This window comes from Dipteris shenzhenensis, chromosome 13, assembly GCF_047967505.1.
Source record: "Dipteris shenzhenensis isolate YYH24624 ecotype China chromosome 13, Dip_SZ_1.0, whole genome shotgun sequence".
Classification (NCBI taxonomy): domain Eukaryota; kingdom Viridiplantae; phylum Streptophyta; class Polypodiopsida; order Gleicheniales; family Dipteridaceae; genus Dipteris; species Dipteris shenzhenensis.
The window spans coordinates 51,494,780-51,512,806 of NC_141608.1; the positions used below are offsets into that span (position 1 = coordinate 51,494,780).

General features: G+C 42.9%; 1 protein-coding gene across 5 annotated transcripts in view; it reads right to left on the reverse strand.

The window, feature by feature from the left end:
* LOC147895550 (Polynucleotidyl transferase, ribonuclease H-like superfamily protein) overlaps window positions 1–18,027 on the reverse strand; it is a 132,262-nt gene that overhangs the window by 46,433 nt on the left and 67,802 nt on the right. The gene's annotated exons all lie outside the window — the stretch shown is intronic.

An 18,027-nucleotide genomic window follows, 5' to 3' on the forward strand; every position in this document is an offset into this window, starting at 1 on the left:
CAAAAATCCTAGCAACTAGAAAGGATTGCCTAGGATACTCCTATCTTTTACCAACCGACCACCATTACGTGCTGTCTCAACACCTTCTATGATAGCCTGAACATGTGATTATGAGGACAAAATTCTATGGGAAGGGATGTTCTTAATGAAGGGGTAAAAGGGGTCAATTTAGAGGTACTTTAGTGTGACTTAGAGGGGACAATGGAGGGGACTATATAAGTTAATGTACCATATTTTTATTGACATCTAATCCCATCTCATATCCTTCATCCTCCTGAGTCCTCCTACTTGCTGCCTAAAGGGAGTTGTTGCTCCAAGCACCTAGGCAAGATCACGACGTACAGCTAGACTCCTCTCGGAGCATGATCATTGAGTTCTTCCAACCAAATAGCACTGATCTACACGACTGATGGAGACGTTGGATGTGAGGACCCTGGTCTTTCTTTTTAGAGATTGTTTTTTGACCGTGCTTTGGACCCAGGCATGCTTAAACCCATTCCATGAATGGGGGGTAGGGGGGGCAACGGACCCCCCTAGGACGGTGTCGGGGGGTTCCAAGGGGTGCTTTGGACCCAGGCGTGCTTAAACCCATTCCATGAATGGGGGGTAGGGGGGGCAACGGACCCCCCTAGGACGGTGTCGGGGGGTTCCAAGGGGGGTTCGGGGCCAACACCTCTGAAGCCAAAATACATGAAAATAGGTGCATTCTCACTGCTGGATAAGAAAAGACGCAGGATTGGATGTTTCTCTGTGGACATAACCCACACGGTTTGAACCATGTATATCGGTGTCTCTTTGTCTCTTCCATTCCGTGCGCTTTCTATATTGTGTATTTTACACATTCCGCATCTTGTGTTGTTGCTCCATTATCATGTTGCTCCTAAGAGATTCGAGCCAGAGATAGGATAAACTCGCCATAGCAGACTGAGAGACACGTCATATTAGGGGACCTTCCCTCCATGCTGACCAGACTATGCTGACCAGACTCGAGACACGATCCATAGGAGTGACCGTGGTGTAGGGCCATAGCTAGGGGGACCACAACAAACCACATATGCAAATCTCCATCACAGGTTTTATGCCACCACAGCAGCCTCACATAGCGATGTCCCCTTCGCAGAATTGATGCCTCGCTTCGCCAGCTCCCATCCTCTCGAGAGTTTTTCTCTCTCTATGTATTGGTGCCGTTTTGATCATGGTTATGGGCTTTCCTTTTGGTACTCATCATGGGTGCTGATGCTCACTTGATGGCTCCACTCCTTAAAGCATTGTATCAGCATCATCATGTATTAAAAGACCGAAGGTGCTAGTCGATTGAATAATGGGTCACTAAAGATTCGACATCCTTGGGGATGTGTGAAGTGTCTCATTCTTGTCATGACAAGAGAAATGATTATTTAGTTAATTAATAGTCATTAGAAATTTATTATTGTTAGGCGCCAATGGTGCGGTTATATGTTTGTATTTATGATCGATCAAGCGGTGTAAATAGTACCGCCAAAACTATGTAACATTGACCAATGATTAGTAATAAAGATGTGCACACACGTGTCTAGGTCCTAGGGGCAATAGGAAAGGGAAAGGGTGCATTAAAGTGCATTGAATGGTAGGTGCATGGGTCATAGGCTAAGGGTAGGTGTAAATGGGAAGATGGAACTTGAGTGATCTCAAGGGACACTAATGAAAGGGTATCACCCTTTCATTGTGAATCTCACGTAGCATTCTTTCTACCACATTGCATTCATCCGTCATCTCTCTCCCACCTTGCATGTAGGTCGAAAAAGAAACAAGTACTCTCACGAGGGCACTCTTCCCCATTGGAGGGCCAATCGGCATTCAAATTCTGCATGCATTGCACACATTTGCATTTTCGAAGAGTGTGGATCTTCACATTTGGTATCAAAGCGGCGACGATCCACGAGCGGGATGAGAAGAGGGCGACAGTTGCGAACGACGGAAGTCGCAAGAGAGGTTGGCGGAAAAAGATCACGACTGACCGATCTCGAGGTTTTGAGACAAGGGATTTTTTCTGAAAAAAAATTCTGGCCTTCAATGGCGAACAGCGAACGGGGTGTTCTCTTGCCCCCCCCCCCCCATTCTGGACTTCAACGGCGAACGGCGAACGGGGTGTTCTCTTGTCCCGCCCCCCCATGTGAATGTACCCTTAAACCGTGAGAAAAAGGGATCCCCGTTCTACCCAAACGGGAAGTCGGATCGGAATAAGATTTTAAGGGAGTGATCCACCCATCAAGTACCCCCTATAACGGTATCTAGATCTCCAATCCGCTCAAAACAAGTAGCCCAAACGGAGCGTACCAGTTTACAGCAGAAATACAATAAGAAACGCTTGAAAAAGAAGGGAAAGGAGGTCATTTTAAGTGTCTTCTCAACACAAACGAAGTGGGAGTCGGATAAGTACCACCACCTCTACAACAACACTTGAAGTTTGCTGTAAAATAAACCTTCTTTTTTAAAATTACAGCAAGACATTTTCTCTCTTGTATTAATAAAAGGAAAGAATGGAAGGGGAAGGGACATATAACAATGAACTTATTCCTTTTCCTCCATTACCCCAAGGAGAGAGAGAAAGAACACCTTCACCCCCTCTTGAAGAGGATGGATTAGGTGAGAGTTATACACATCTTGAGTATGATAACCCACAAATAGATTTACAGCAGTCTCTCCTTCAAGAACCTACTGATAGGGAGTTCTCCTTTCGTATGAAAGAAGAAATGAGACCAGCCAAGAACAAGGTGAGGAGTTCACGCCTTCAACTCAAAACCCAATACACATGGATTCTAATCCAAGTGCAAGAGGAAGAGAGGAGACTCCTGTTGATAAGCTGGTTTTCCAGCTTAGCAATATGATTGAGCAGTCCATTATGACAAGATTAGGGACTAAGAGGACTTTAAACTTTGGGGATGAAGAGTTGAGTAACCCTTCTAAGAGGTCCAAATTCCAACCGCGAGAGAGAATTGAGTTTCCCAGATATGATGGGGCAAGGGAGGCTGACAAAATCCTCAATTGGATTCGTCATTTTGAGCTATACTTTGCCCATCAAGACAAGACCGAGCAAGAGAAGCTTGCTCTTGCCACATTGCATCTGCAGAAGGATGCTCTAATGTGGTGGTCCTTGTCACAAACAGGAAAAGAGCCTATTCATGAATGGGCTAAATTTGTGGAGCAACTGAAAACCACTTTCATGCCACCGAGGCATGAAGAGAACCTAACCTTTCGTTGGGAAAGGTTTAGGCAGTTCGATAATGAGAGTAATGCAGATTTTACAGCCAGATTTTGGAAACTCTCTCTAGAGTTACCCGAAAAGAGTGAGGAAGATAGGAGAAAGAAGTATTTAGCAGCTTTAAGCCCAAAAGTAAGGTACGAGGTTGAAATGTTTAACCCGACCACGCTTAAGGACCTCACTAAGCTGGCTGAAATAGGCGAGAGAAAATTGAATCCTCGTAAACCCTTCAATAAGGAGTATGGGTCATCATCTAAGACCAATAATATACCCACTTTTAGGAAACCAAACTAGTTTAAGAATAATAAAGGAAAGGGTAAAGCTCTTGTAAGGAATGTGAACAGCCAATCACGTCCTGGATGGGTGCCATTTCCTTCTATGACTGACGAAGAGAAGAGGAAGTTGATTAAGAAAGGAAAATGTTTCGGTTGTAAGAAACATAAGCCAGGGCACGTATGGCATAAGTGTCCCGTTCTCTTGGCTAAGGTTGCCAAGATGAATTCAATAAAAGGGAAAGCCAAGGCATCCAAGCAGGAGGGTGAGGCTTCTACCTTGTCACCCTCGAAATCTACTGTGACTATTGAGCCAATAGTGAATGCTGTCCATTCAGCCAATACCTTTGGGCCTCATGATCTTTTTAAGGTGTATGGATTCGTGAATGGACAGAGAATAGTGGTTCTCCTAGATGATGGATGTAATTATGACTTAGTAAGTGATAGATTGGCAAAATTACTCCATCTTAAACCAGAACCTATAAAAAACATGTCGCTTTCAGGAGCTTTTAGGAGACACAATGAAGAAGATACATCCATAGTACAAAATATTCCTTTTCATATACAAAAATATAGAAATCGAAGGGATTTTCTAGTAGCCCCTTTACAAGACGTTGACATGATACTAGGTAAACCATGGCGGTATGATTTTAATCCTGCTATTCATCCTCATACTCATCATTGTTGCTTTGTACATAAGGATCGTAGGGGATCGGGACGTGTATACAATTCCATTGATTACTCCTACCCAAGCGAAAAGATTGGTAAAAAGAGGGGTAGATTGTAATCTTGTGTATATACGGGATTCACGAGATCTTCATATCTCAAAAGAAGATCGGAAGAGAAATGAGTTCCTTAGAGCTTATGAGGATCGATTTTCAAGAGATGACTCATTCGAATTACCTATGGAGAGAGAAGATGATCATGCCATAGACTTAGAGCCAGGAGCTTCTCCTCCATGTAGAGCCCCATATAGGATGAACAGGATAGAAATGGAGGAGGTAGAAAAACAAATTGAAGATCTGTTGCAAAAAAGCCTGATTCGACCAAGCAGTTCTCCATTTGGAGCACCTGTATTATTGGTTAAGAAGAAGGATGAATCATATCGTATGTGTATAGATTACCGTGCTTTGAATAAACTTACGATTAAGAACCGGTATCCAATTCCAAGAGTGGATGATTTATTGGATATGCTTAAAGGTGCTAAAGTTTTTAGCAAATTGGATTTGAAATCTGGTTATCATCAACTTCGTATGAAAGCTGGGGATGAACATAACATTGCTTTTCGCACTCTCACTGGACATTATGAGTTTTTGGTCATGCCTTTTGGCCTAACTAATGCTCCAGCCACTTTTAGTAGGCTGATGAGAAGGGTTTTGCGACCCTACTTGGGAAAATTTGTCATAGTCTTTTTTTATGACATTTTAGTGTTCAGCCAGAATGAGGAAGAGCATAAGGATCACCTTTCTAAGATGATGGAGCTCCTAAGGAAGGATCGATTGTTCCTAAATATCAAGAAGAGTGAGTTCTTCAAGACAGAAATAGAGTATTTGGGACACATTGTGTCTGCCGAGGGAATTTGGGTTGACCCTAAAAAGGTCAAGGCCATAATTGAATGGCCAATACCCAAAAACTTACATGAGCTGAGATCCTTCCTAGGGATGTGTAGTTATTATCGCAGATTCATTAAGAATTTTGCACATCTTGCTTCCCCACTAACAGATTTGTTGAAGAAGCATTCCTTGTATGAGTGGGGAGAGGTTCACCAAGTAGCTTTTGAGGAGCTTAAGAGAACATTAGTGACTGCACCAGTGTTAACACTTCCAAACATGGACAAAGAGTTCTTTGTTGTATGTACGGATGCAAGTGGTACCTCGATTGGGGCAGTGTTGATGCAAGGAGGGCATCCCATTGCTTATGAGAGTAGAAAACTTCAAGGGGCTGAATTGAAATATATCACGTATGAGACGGAGTTATTGGCAGTCATTCATGCTCTAAAGTTATGGAAGCATTACTTATATGGTTCTGCTTTCAAGATTAAGACTGACCATCAAAGTATCAAGCACTTGTTTTCTCAACCCATTGTCTCTTCAAGGCAAATCAAATGGGCTGAATATATTCAATCCTTTGGGCAACCAAATATCGAATATCAGCCAGGAAAGGAGAATTTAGTAGCTGATGCTTTGAGTAGACGGCCCCAAGTTAATCACGTTTCTGTGATTAAGGAGAAATCATTAGGAGCAATGGTTGAAGCTTATCCTTTAGATGAGGACTTCGCTGACATTTCTGGGAAGATTCAGCATAATGAGGTCGGGGATTTAGAGGCTTATTCCATCGTGGAGGGATACCTATTTTTGGGACGTGCCATATGTGTACCCAAAACATTTCGGTATCTAGTCATGAGTGAGTTACATGCGAGTCCATATTATGGACATAGAGGCATTAGAGGGACCATTGACAATATTGAGAGATACTTCCATTGGCCTAAACTTCGCAAAGAAGTTTCGACCTTTGTTCAACAATGTGACGTATGTCAGCGCATTAAATCTGACACAAGTAAGACTGCTGGTCTTTTGCAGCCTTTGCCTATTCCTTCGGAAAGGTGGGAACACATTACAATGGATTTTGTGTCTGGTTTCCCCAAGGTTGGTCAGTTTGAGCAGATTTTCACTGTTATAGATAGGCTGAGTAAACAAGCTCATTTTATTCCCTGTAAAAAAGAGTTGTCTGCTCCTGAAACAACAAGGTTATTCATTAGGGAAATCTTCAGGTTACATGGCTTACCAAAATCCATTGTATCCAATAATGATGGCCGTTTCATTAGCAACTTTTGGACAACTCTATTAGAGAATCTCGGAACCAAACTGAAATTTACTACAGCCTTCCATCCTCAAGGAGATGGACAAAGTGAGAATGCCAATCAAACCATAATTACTTTACTTCGAGCTTATGTCCATGACCAACCTAGAAGGTGGCCAGAGTTCTTACCCATGTTAGAGTTTGCTTATAATAACACTGTACATACTTCCACCAAGAAAGCCCCATTTGAAATCATCTATGGGCAATGTTTACCCACTCCAATAACACACTTGGGGGAGCGAATTTTTGCTGCTGACCAGTTTGCTGAAAATATGTCACAGGTTATTGAGCAGGTAAAAGAACATATTAAGAAGGCCCAGGTTCAACAATCCAAGGCAGCCAATAAAAAAAGAAAAGAAGTTTATTACAAGGAGGATGATTGGGTTTTATTGAAGATTGATAAAAGAAGAATCAAGTCAGTGAGAGGAAGCACCAAATATGTCAAGCTAGCACCGAAGTTTTATGGTCCATTTCAGATTTCAGCAGCTTTATATTCAGAAGAAGGATCCAGAGCGTATGAGCTGAAGTTACCAGCCCACTGGCGTATGAAGAACATCTTTCATGTGAGCAATTTGAAGAGATACCATGGCGATACTTCTGCGTTTTTGGATACTCAGCATCAACAAGAAGAACCTGAACTTGAAGATGGGACTGAAGTTCTTACTCCGGAATAGATCGTGTACCATAAAGAGAAGAGTATTTGTGGAAAGAAGAGATATATGTATTTACTGAAGTTTAAAAACCAGCCAGCTAGTGATGCACAATGGATGGAAGAAGAGTTCTTTACAGATTTTCCACAGATACTCGCAGATTACAAAGAGGCGATGCAATGGCAGAAGTAACAAGAGAAAGTGCACATAAGAGGAAGAGACAAGCAATAATCCAGAAGAGGACTTCTGCTCATTCAAGCAGGAGGGAGTGTCATGACAAGAGAAATGATTATTTAGTTAATTAATAGTCATTAGAACTTTATTATTGTTAGGCGCCAATTTGATGGTGCGGTTATATGTTTGTATTTATGATCGATCAAGCGGTGTAAATAGTACCGCCAAAACTATGTAACATTGGCCAATGATTACTAATAAAGATGTGCACACACGTGTCTAGGTCCTAGGGGCAATAGGAAAGGGAAAGGGTTCATTAGAGTGCATTGAATGGTAGGTGCATGGGTCATAGGCTAAGGGTAGGTGTAAATGGGAAGATGGAACTTGAGTGATCTCAAGGGACATTGATGAAAGGGTATCACCCTTTCATTGTGAATCTCACGTAGCATTCTTTCTACCACATTGCATTCATCCGTCATCTCTCTCCCACCTTGCATGTAGGTCGAAAAAGAAACAAGTACTCTCACGAGGGCGCTCTTCCCCATTGGAGGGCCAATCGGCATTCAAATTCTGCATGCATTGCACACATTTGCATTTTTGAAGAGTGTGGATCTTCCCAATTCTTGTAGGGCATGGTAATTGTCTATGATATGGTGGGAGGTGATTACTACACCAATAGTCGAAAGACTGTAACTCTGCGCATGTCAAGCCCACCTCATGCATATCTCTATCACTAATAATTTCCTGAGGGAATCCACGATGCTTAAACACCTTATCAATGAACTGCCACGTAACCTAGGATGCTGAATATCGGGTCTTAGTGGGTATGAAATGGACTTTTTTTGTCAGCATATCCACCACTACATAGATGTTGTCCCATCCCTGATCTGTAAAAGGCAATCATGTGATGAAATCCATAGCTATGTGTGTCCATTTTCCCTCTAGAATGGGTAATGGCTGCAATAAACCAGCTGACAACTTGATGTCCATTTTATTTTTCTGGCATGGCAAACATTCGGCAACATGTTTGATTACATCTCTCAATAGACATTCCCAGAAGAAACTTTCCCTTAGCCTCTCATACGTCTTTGTGACACCTGTATGTCCTGCCACAGGGGAAGAATGCATTTCCCTCAACACCAGCTGCCTACTTTGTGAATGTGGAACCAAGCAAATTTTGATCCCGAACCATAGCAACCTATTATGCAATTTAAAGTCGCGATGATCCTGGCATGAGGGCTCCTGCAATTCTGAAAAAAGATGGCTGCTGCCTTTGCATTCTGCATGTAACTTCTTGAATGCCATGTATCCAATCCTCAAAGATATCACGAGATGGTATTTTAACATCCCAAGAAATAAAATAGAAAATAATTTTCAATAAGAGAAAAGTTGTTTATATTTATGTGCACGTTAACGACACCCTAGACGACTAGGATTAGTTGAGAGAATTGGAATGCGTGCATTAACTAACCTTTAATAGGTATGGGATATTCTTTTATTTGTGGCAAGACCTTGGAGAGTGCAAAAAGACCCTTGTTTTAAGGGAAAAAGGAGATATGGAGCACCCAACTTTGGGGCAAAAGCACATGGCAAGGGGGCGAGCAGGGAGATCGCCTATTTGGTGAAGAAATCTATTGCTTTCTAGGAAAAATCGGCCTATTTTGGCTAAAAGTATGCCTCAACTTTTTGGGAAATCCTAGCTTTTAGTTGCATACCAAGCTTATAAATTTTGCTCTTTGTATTCCCTGCAAATTCAAGTTGTATCAAATTCTTGCTCCTATCTGAGCTAGATGTAAAACTTGTCACGCACCGTTCTTTCACAATCACGATCAAAATTGTAGCAAGATAATAATCACGAATGAACAAGAAGAGAGATTCCGGTATGAATCAAACTGATGAGTCTTTACAATAATTTTGGAGAAGAATCACTCCGTGATGGAGCTCGATACCACCCGTCCACCCTCGAGCTATCTCACTCTCACTCTCACTCGCATGAAGATGTTCAAATCTGATGATCAAATGATCAAATCTCGATCACACTCTCACTCTCAAAATATCTTGATCTTATCTTCTTCTTTGTGCTGCCTCGATTCGCGTGCGCTATTGTCACTTTCGCAGCGCCTCGATATGCGTGCCAAAATAGCTTTTCTCGAAAAGCGTGCGTGTGCTTTTCACCTTCTTTTAGCGTGACAAGTGGTATCAGAGCTCCATCACGGAGTGATTCTTCTCCAAAATTATTCTAAAGACTCATCAGTTTGATTAATACTGGAATGTCTCTTCTTGTTCATTCGTGATTATTATCTTACTACAATTTTGATCGTGATTGTGAAAGAACGGTGCGTGACAAGTGGTATCAGAGCTTGTTGACACTTCTCCGTCCATATAAACTGCTTGTCAAGTTTGAAGGCGCGCATCTCGAGGTTGCGCGAGCGAAGAGAAGACACGCATATCGAGGCGCTGCGAAAGTGACAATAGCACACGCGAATCGAGGCAGCACAAAGAAGAAGATAAGATCAAGATATTTTGAGAGTGAGAGTGAGAGTGAGAGTGTGATCGAGATTTAATCATTTGATCATCAGATTTCAACATCTTCATGCGAGTGCGAGTGAGAGTGAGAGTGAGAGTGAGATAGCTCGGGGGTGGACGGGTGGTATCGAGCTCCATCACGGAGTGATTCTTCTCCAAAATTATTGTAAAGACTCATCAGTTTGATTCATACTGGAATCTCTCTTCTTGTTAATTCGTGATTATTATCTTGCTACAATTTTGATCGTGATTGTGAAAGAAGAGAAATCTTTGATATGTTTTCTCTCATATTGTGCTAAGCCAATAAAGCCTCTTACCTCCCTTACATTTTTCGGTCTAGGCCACTCCGAAATAAGTCTTGCTTTGTCAGGATCAATATGAATACCATCTTTTGAAATCACACGACCCAAATACACAAGCTTGTCTTTAGCGAAGAAACATTTGCTCTTTTTCCCATAAAGTTTATGCTCCCGTAACTTTTCAAGTGTTTTCCTTAGATGTTGTTCATGTTGTTCCCCATTCTTGGAATATACAAAAATGTCGTCCAAGAAAACCAGAATGAAGTCATCTAAATACTCACGGAATACATCATTCATTAGACACATGAAGGTAGCGGGTGCATTGGTCAAGCCAAAAGCAAGCACAGTAAATTCATTATGGCCATAGCAAGTTCTAAAAGCAATTTTAGGAATGTCCTCCTCCTTAACACGAATCTGATGGTAACCAGATCGCAAATCAATTTTGGAGAACACTGTGGCACCATTCAATTGAGTCAACAATTCATCAATGTGAGGTAGAGGGTACTTATTCTTTATAGTATGCCGATTCAATCCTCTATAGTCAATGCAAAGCCTATAAGTTCTATCCTTTTTCTTTTGAAATAAGACTGGAGCACCCCAAGGAGAAACGCTAGGCTTTATAAACCCTTTCTTTAACAAGTCATCCAGTTGAAGCTTTAACTCCTTTAGTTCATCCACATTAAATCTATAGGGAGCCCGACAATAAGGACTTGTGCTTGGTTCTAACTCTATAGCATGGTCAAGATGTCTAGGCGGTGGCATCCCAGGTAAATCATCAGGAAACACATCGAAAAATTCTTCAAGGAGTTTTGTAACATAGTGTGGTACTGTCTCATCTTCACTTCCCTCCTTTAACTTATCAGCAAAGACGAGGAATGTGTCACAGCCCTGTCTTACTCCTCGCAGCAATTTCATGGCTGATATGAGAGAAGCTTTACTATCTCTTTCTTCTCCTTGAATAATTTTATCTTTGCCATCGTCATTAAGAAAACTAACGGTCCTTTCTCCACAATCAATAACTGTTTTGTTTACATTTAACCAATCCATTCCAATAATAGCGTCACACTTCCCCATCTCAATAACATAAAAATCTCCCTTACTCTTCCTCTGTGCTAAACTGAAGGAAAAGATTTTCTAGAAGCCCTTGAGTATAATGTAATTTTCCATTAGCAAGTTGGACTGGTCTTCTGACTGATCCCTAATTTCTACGTTTAGAGTCTTGAGGAATTTCGGGGATATAAAACAATGAGTGCTACCGGAGTCAATAAGAAAACTTATGTTTTGATTCCCAATTTTCCCCATCACTTTAATCACAGACGCATGCATATGAGTTGTGGAAGATGCCATACATCTCATAGGTTCCAAGCACTTACCTTTGTCCCCCGCTTCGTCGATGGTTGGATTCGTCTGATTCGTCTTTGCTCCCATCATTGGTCCTTTCATAAAAGTAAATTTTGCTTTATTCGGGCACTCAAATGTTCGGTGACCTTGCTCACCACATCGGAAACATAATCCCAATCTTCTTGCCCGTTCAATAAGCTCTGGATCACTTTTCCAAGGTGCGTTTTCTTGGGTTTTTTGATTTGAAACTCCTTTATTTCTTTGATTTTGATTTTGATTCTGATTCTGATTTCGGTTATTAAAGTTTGGCCTTCCCACATGGTTGTACTCAGGTTGGCTACTCCTCTCTTGAAATTTAGGCATATTCGAATAATCAGGTTTTCGTTGAGGCATACCTGAACCTTGTGACCCTTGAAAACGATGACCTGTTGGATTGATTTTGCTATCTTTCTTAGGTTATATTCTTCCATCTTTTCAAAGTTTTCGGCCTTAGCCACAGCATCCAAGAAATCACTTGATCTTGTTCCTTTCATCATATATAAAAGATCTTCCTTAAGCCCTTCCACAAATTTGTGAGTAAGAGCTTCACCTCTGACCTCAGGTGCGTACTTATGTAATCGCAGGAACTTCTCTTTATACTCATCCACAGAGAGATTATGTTTTTTCTCTTGTACTTGCTTAAAATTATAGAACTCCATCTTCTTTTCCATATAATAATGTGGAGAACAATACCTCTTTTCAGCTGCAGTTCTGAATTCAGCCCATGTGATGGGTTGATCTTGACGTTGTCGGATTTGCACATGCGACTTCCACCATAGTTTTGCAACTCCACGTAACTGTAGTGCCACAATCTTAGCCTTTCCCGCTTCATCAAACTCTCGTAGGGCAAAGAAATCTTCAAGTTCTTCGAGCCACGCTTCCAAATCTTCCCCAGTCTTCTTCTCCCATCAAATTCAGAGAGTTTCGCTTTCTTAAAAACTTGCAAAAGAGCAGATTCGGCAACATCTTCCTCACGTCTTTGTCTCCTTCGGCTCGGTACCCCGGCACCAAGCTCGACATAGACCTCTTCATCTTCTAAATTTCTGCCAGCAGCACCACCACTAGCTCCATCATCCGCTACGCCTTTTCCTTTGGACAATCTATTTAATTCCATGGTTAGCCTTCGAATCAATGAATCTTGTTCTTCTAGTTTCTTCATAATTGCCTCGTTGTCTGCCATCGAAACCGGGCTCTGATACCACTTGTCACAATGCTCCATTTTCGGGACATGTTGGATATAACAAAACATACAGCAAGGTTCGAAAATCATTTTATTAGCCTCCACTAAAGCGTGATGTTCGTCGTTATGTCCAAGAATGCTTACAATGTCAACAAGTGAAGGTGGAACAACATAAGATGCCTGGTGAGATGCAACCTTTGGATATACCTTTCAGGAAGTGGGAATCAATATCCATGGATTTTATTACTAAACTACCTACAGCTCGAGGGGGATATGATACCATTTTTGTCGTCGTTGATCGTCTTACCAAAATGGCACATTTCTTTCCTATAAAAAAGACTGATGGTGCTCTTGAGGTAGCTAAGTTGTTTGTGAAAGAAATTTTCCGATTGCATGGGATGCCTAAAAGTATTGTGTCAGATAGGGATTCCAAATTTACTTCTAATTTTTGGAAGGCCACATTCAAAGCAATTGGGACGGAGCTTAAGATGAGTACAGCTTTTCACCCACAAACAGATGGAGAAATCGAAAGGGTTAATCACATACTTGAGGATATGCTTCGAATGTATGTTAATGAGAAGCAAACAAATTGGACTGAATTCCTATCCTTAGCCGAGTTTGCTTATAATAGTTCATGGCATAGCTCCATTCAAATGACTCCATTTGAAGCCATGTATGGTCAGAATTGCCACACTCCTGTGAATTTTGCGGATCCTCAAAATAGAGTCGAAGTGTCTAGACAAATGCTTGAGAGGATGGATGAGGAAGTGAAACTGATTCGGAAGAGCATTCAAAGAGCGCAAGATAGGCAAAAGCATTACTATGATAAGAAGCGGTCTTTCCGTGAATTTCAGATTGGGGAGATGGTATTTCTGAAAGTAATACCTAAACGCAATAATCTAATCCTTGGAAAGGATAGAAGACTCTCACCTCGTTTCGCAGGACCTTTTAAAATCTTAAAGAGGGTGGGAACGCTTGCATATCAACTTGAACTGCCTGAGAACATAAAAGTGCATCCTGTTTTCCATGTCAGTCTATTGAAATCTTATGTTGCCAACCCAACTCATATTTTGCAGGACAAGTCTATGATCATGGAGGATGGGACTCTGAGTATATTGGATAGGAACACGAAGCGGCTTAGGAATAGAACAATAGAAGAAATTTTGGTTAAGTGGGATGCTTATCCTGTAGAAGATGCTTCATGGGTAGACTTAGATGCCTTACTTACTGAGTTTCTTTCATTTAAACTCTGAGGACAGAGTTCCTGAAAAGGGAACGGATGTGACGCTCCAATTTTGTATATGAAATATTTTGAAATATATATCACAGATAGTTTACAAAAAGGATGGTTTGATGTTTTGAAGGTTTTGGGAAAGTTTGGTATTGGTCGGAAAATTTTGGTTTTTGTCCATTATGGTGTCGGTTGGATTTTGCGGCTTGGTTTTCAGTTGGTTAGAGAAATAATTTGAAGAAACTCTGTATGAGAGAGTTTTAGATCTTGTTGAGTAGAAAAACTTTGTCCTAGTGAAAAATTTATGGTTCACTCATTTGCATGCCTGTATGGAGGTCAGAAGTTGCTAACAAAGTGGTTTTGAGCTAAAAATGCATCTAGATTTCCGTGTCAAGAGTTGCAAACACTTTTCTATTGGAATAAGAAGGGCCCAGCCCTTGTTTCTCGCCCCTAATGTGTGTGCCTTGTTTCTCGTCCACACGAGGTCAAGATATCCGTGAGGATCTGTTACAGCTACACACATTTCGGACCTGGTTGGGACCGAGTGAACTCCCAGTGAAGCTTAGCTTCTACAGAGATCACTTCTTACATATCACAGCACAGGGTTTCATTGACCCACCAGGATACACGCAGATTCACCTACCCTACTCGCTGAGGATCTCTCTTGGGCAATTCCGGGTCTCTTCACACAGACTGAACGGCAGAGCAGAGCGACTACCCAGGCAGAGGCGCATATGCACACTGTGTGACATGCAGGAGGTTAAGACAGAGGAGCATTCCATGTTCAGGTGTCCTGTTTACTATGAGATTTGAGGGCGTTTCTACTACCTCTTCAGAGATAGCTATGGGATTTTGGCTCGTTTCCTCTCCTACACAGACCAGCAGTGTTTGGCAAGTTTCATTCACGAGGTACTTAGACACCGCGAGAGGATACTCCAAGCACGAAGACAGGAGTAGACTTCTTCCTCGGTTGATCCCTCTTAGAGCTCTATCATGGAGTTCTTTCACCCAGATCACATGGACCCCCACGAGATGAGGCCTCGACATGACTGTGACCGGGAGCCTATGACACTTGGGGACATCCCCTCCTTGTTTAGAGTTGGACCCGACCGACAGGGGTCACAGTAGCCCTGGTTAGACGCAGATGGTTTGATGAATGGACACTTGTGGAAGGGTATGCCCTTTCGACGGGACACTTCCTATGAGGCACAACCCTTGCCCTTTCGACGGGACACTTCCTATGAGGCACAACCCTTCACAAGAGACATCCTATTGAACAGACATTCCTATTGTAATGTACCCTCTCATCAAGGGTCACACCCTTCACAAGGGGTACACACCTCTTCATGCACATACCCTTTGGAGTACACACCTTTTCATGTGTGACTCTTCACTCTCTATATAAGAGAGGCCCAATTGTATGGATGACACATTACATCTACCCTACAGACATTCAAGCAATACACTTATTCCTTGTTCTCTGCTATCTCAGTCTCCTTTCTGTTCCTTAGCACATTTTCAAATATAGTAAATCTAGGATTTCTTACAGTGGTATCAGAGCAAAATTCGCTCCTGCCTGTAGGAAATGCCCCCCACCTTCTAGCGCCGATCTGATACATCTTTTCCGCTAGAAGGATATCCGTGCACATTGTGCATGGAAGAGATGGAGAGGATGAGCGTAAAAAATTTTCGCGCCAACGTTGCCTAAAGTCCTCTATGGCGTCTCCATCTCCCACACATGCTATGCTCTCTAAGTTCAAGCCCAAGGGTAAAGGGCAGCATAAGCCACATGCCCATCAGCCCACACATCAGCAGAGTTGATGTGAATGGACACAACAAAAATCGTGTCTTTTCAGGTGCTTGGGCTGTCCCAAAACCAAGGGACGCACCTTTTCCACCATCGGACACACCTTTTGATGAAGAGTCTCGACTCCTAACCCAAGGGACACACCCCATCATGGACAAAAGGACACACCTATTCATGTAGGGACACCCCTTTTAAAAACAGGGACACACCCCTTCATGAAAAGGTGCACCTATTCCAAGGGTCACACCCCTTCGAATAGGAACACCTTTTAGGCACCAAGCACTTATAAAAGGGGACCTAAAGGGGTTAAAAAGACAAAACCCAGCCCCAAACTTTAGGTCTACCCTAGATTACCCAAGGGTCACCCACCCTTTAATTTTTGGGCAACCACCCCATGTAGGCAGCCCAAACGAACCAAAAAAACAAAAGGGACGTACCTTTTCAACGCCTACAGATTTTTCGTCAATCAGGTTTCGCTGCCAGCCCCTGCATGCGCGATCACGCTGCCAGCCCTGCTCACTGCCAGCCCCTGCCTCGCCATTTTCGCTGCCAGCCTTGCATCGCCATTTCGCTGTCAGCCCCCTCGCCATAGGCAGCCTAGCCTTGCCCATTTGCGGCCCTGGTTACCTGCTATTCCCTGCCAGCCTGCAGCGTGAAATCAGTGACAGCACTGCCTTATCTGCGAAATCCAGCCCTGGGAACTGCAACCAATTTTCGCCATTGACAGCCTGCAGCCCCCCCCTTGTTTCGCCATCTTTTCCTGCCAAATCAACAACAGTTGCAGCCTCCTCTCGTGATGAAGACAGCCTGTTAACAGCCCGGACTAGACAAGCCTCGATCTGCTCCTCGCAAACCACTGCAACATGGATCTCCGGACAGCGATTTGCAGGCCTCTTCTACGCAACAATTTGGCAGATTAAATCATTGCCAGGTGGAGTCTTTCCATTCTGCTTTTAAGGATTCTCTTGTCATTCTCCAATTACAGCAAATGAAAGACACTCCCTTAAAGCATGGAAACCCCTAGTAATTCACCCGGCATTTCAAGGACACCTCAGGCATCATCTACCACACAATATCGTGTTCAGATTGCACAACCAGCCCATTTCTGAGCTTTTGCATTGTGGGTCTTCTGTGTCACGTGCCCTCCTAGTGATTTGGACCACATCCTATATCTTCTGCGTGAGGCACCTCAGTTACATTACTTCCTCAGCACAGTACAGGTTGTGTTCCACGAGACACGAAGATATCCAGAACCCGATATTCCTCAAGTGTCCATCTTTGGAGAGAATTTTACCCCTCACCTTCGGCATCTCCAGGGTACTCTCCACCTCCTTCAGCTCCCAGATATCCTCCTCTACAGGTTGTACCTTCTCCAAGACAGTATTTACACTCCGAAGGCACTCCCTCTCCTAGATATCCTCCACTTTCGACAGCAGCTCCTTATCCTTTCTCAGATCCGTGGACTCTGCAACCTACTCCAGTACTCTCACGGGCAGTAATACCACTTTCGGCATCACCGGTGTTACCTCAAACAGGACCTCCTTTACCAAACTTCCACGGGTGGTTCCATCCTGCCTCGCCTGCCCCCTCCAACATGAGCAACCTCAGGGAGCAGCCCGAATCCTCTTCCAGGAATGGTACAAACTAGAGCGCAAGTTCGCGCTTTTCTCACAGGGATCTCCGATATGTCGCAACGCTCGCGTGAAACCTCTCCAGAGATCAAAGAATCAAGTCCAAAAAAGACCCCTGAAGTCAACGTACAAGGCGAATCACTATTGCAACTGCAAATTTCCCAGCTTCAGGACAGCATCTCCGACTTGGTCCAGAAAGTTCAACAACTTCAAGATTCTCGCAGTACCACACATACAGAGGATGATGTGACGCAACCAGACGACTATGCGGATTCATTCCCACCAGAGGTAGAAAACACTGAACTACGTGCCCTCTACCGTTTACTTCAAGCTTCCAAAACAAAAAGAATTGACATCAAACTTCCGGAAGCCTACACTGGTCAACGCAATCGCCGAACAGTTGACCAATGGCTCGCAAAAATGCGCATGTATTTTGATACTGTTGACCTCCGGCAAAAGTGTGTTAACATGGGACCGTTTTGAACACGTGCTTCGTAAGCAGTTCATACCTGCCAATGCGAACTTCCAAGCACGTTCAAAACTCTGACAGTTGGAGCAAACGGACTCCCTGTCTTCCTACATCTCTCAGTTCACCACACTGGTGCTGGAGATTGATGGTTTAACTGAGGATGATCGCCTTCATGCTTTCATCTCAAGCCTAAATCCCTCGTTACGCATTGATGTCCTTAAAGCAAACATCACCACCACAGATGGCACTATTGCTTACGCAGAGCGCATTACAGATTTCCAAAACACAGGGAAGCAGAGTGCTAATCG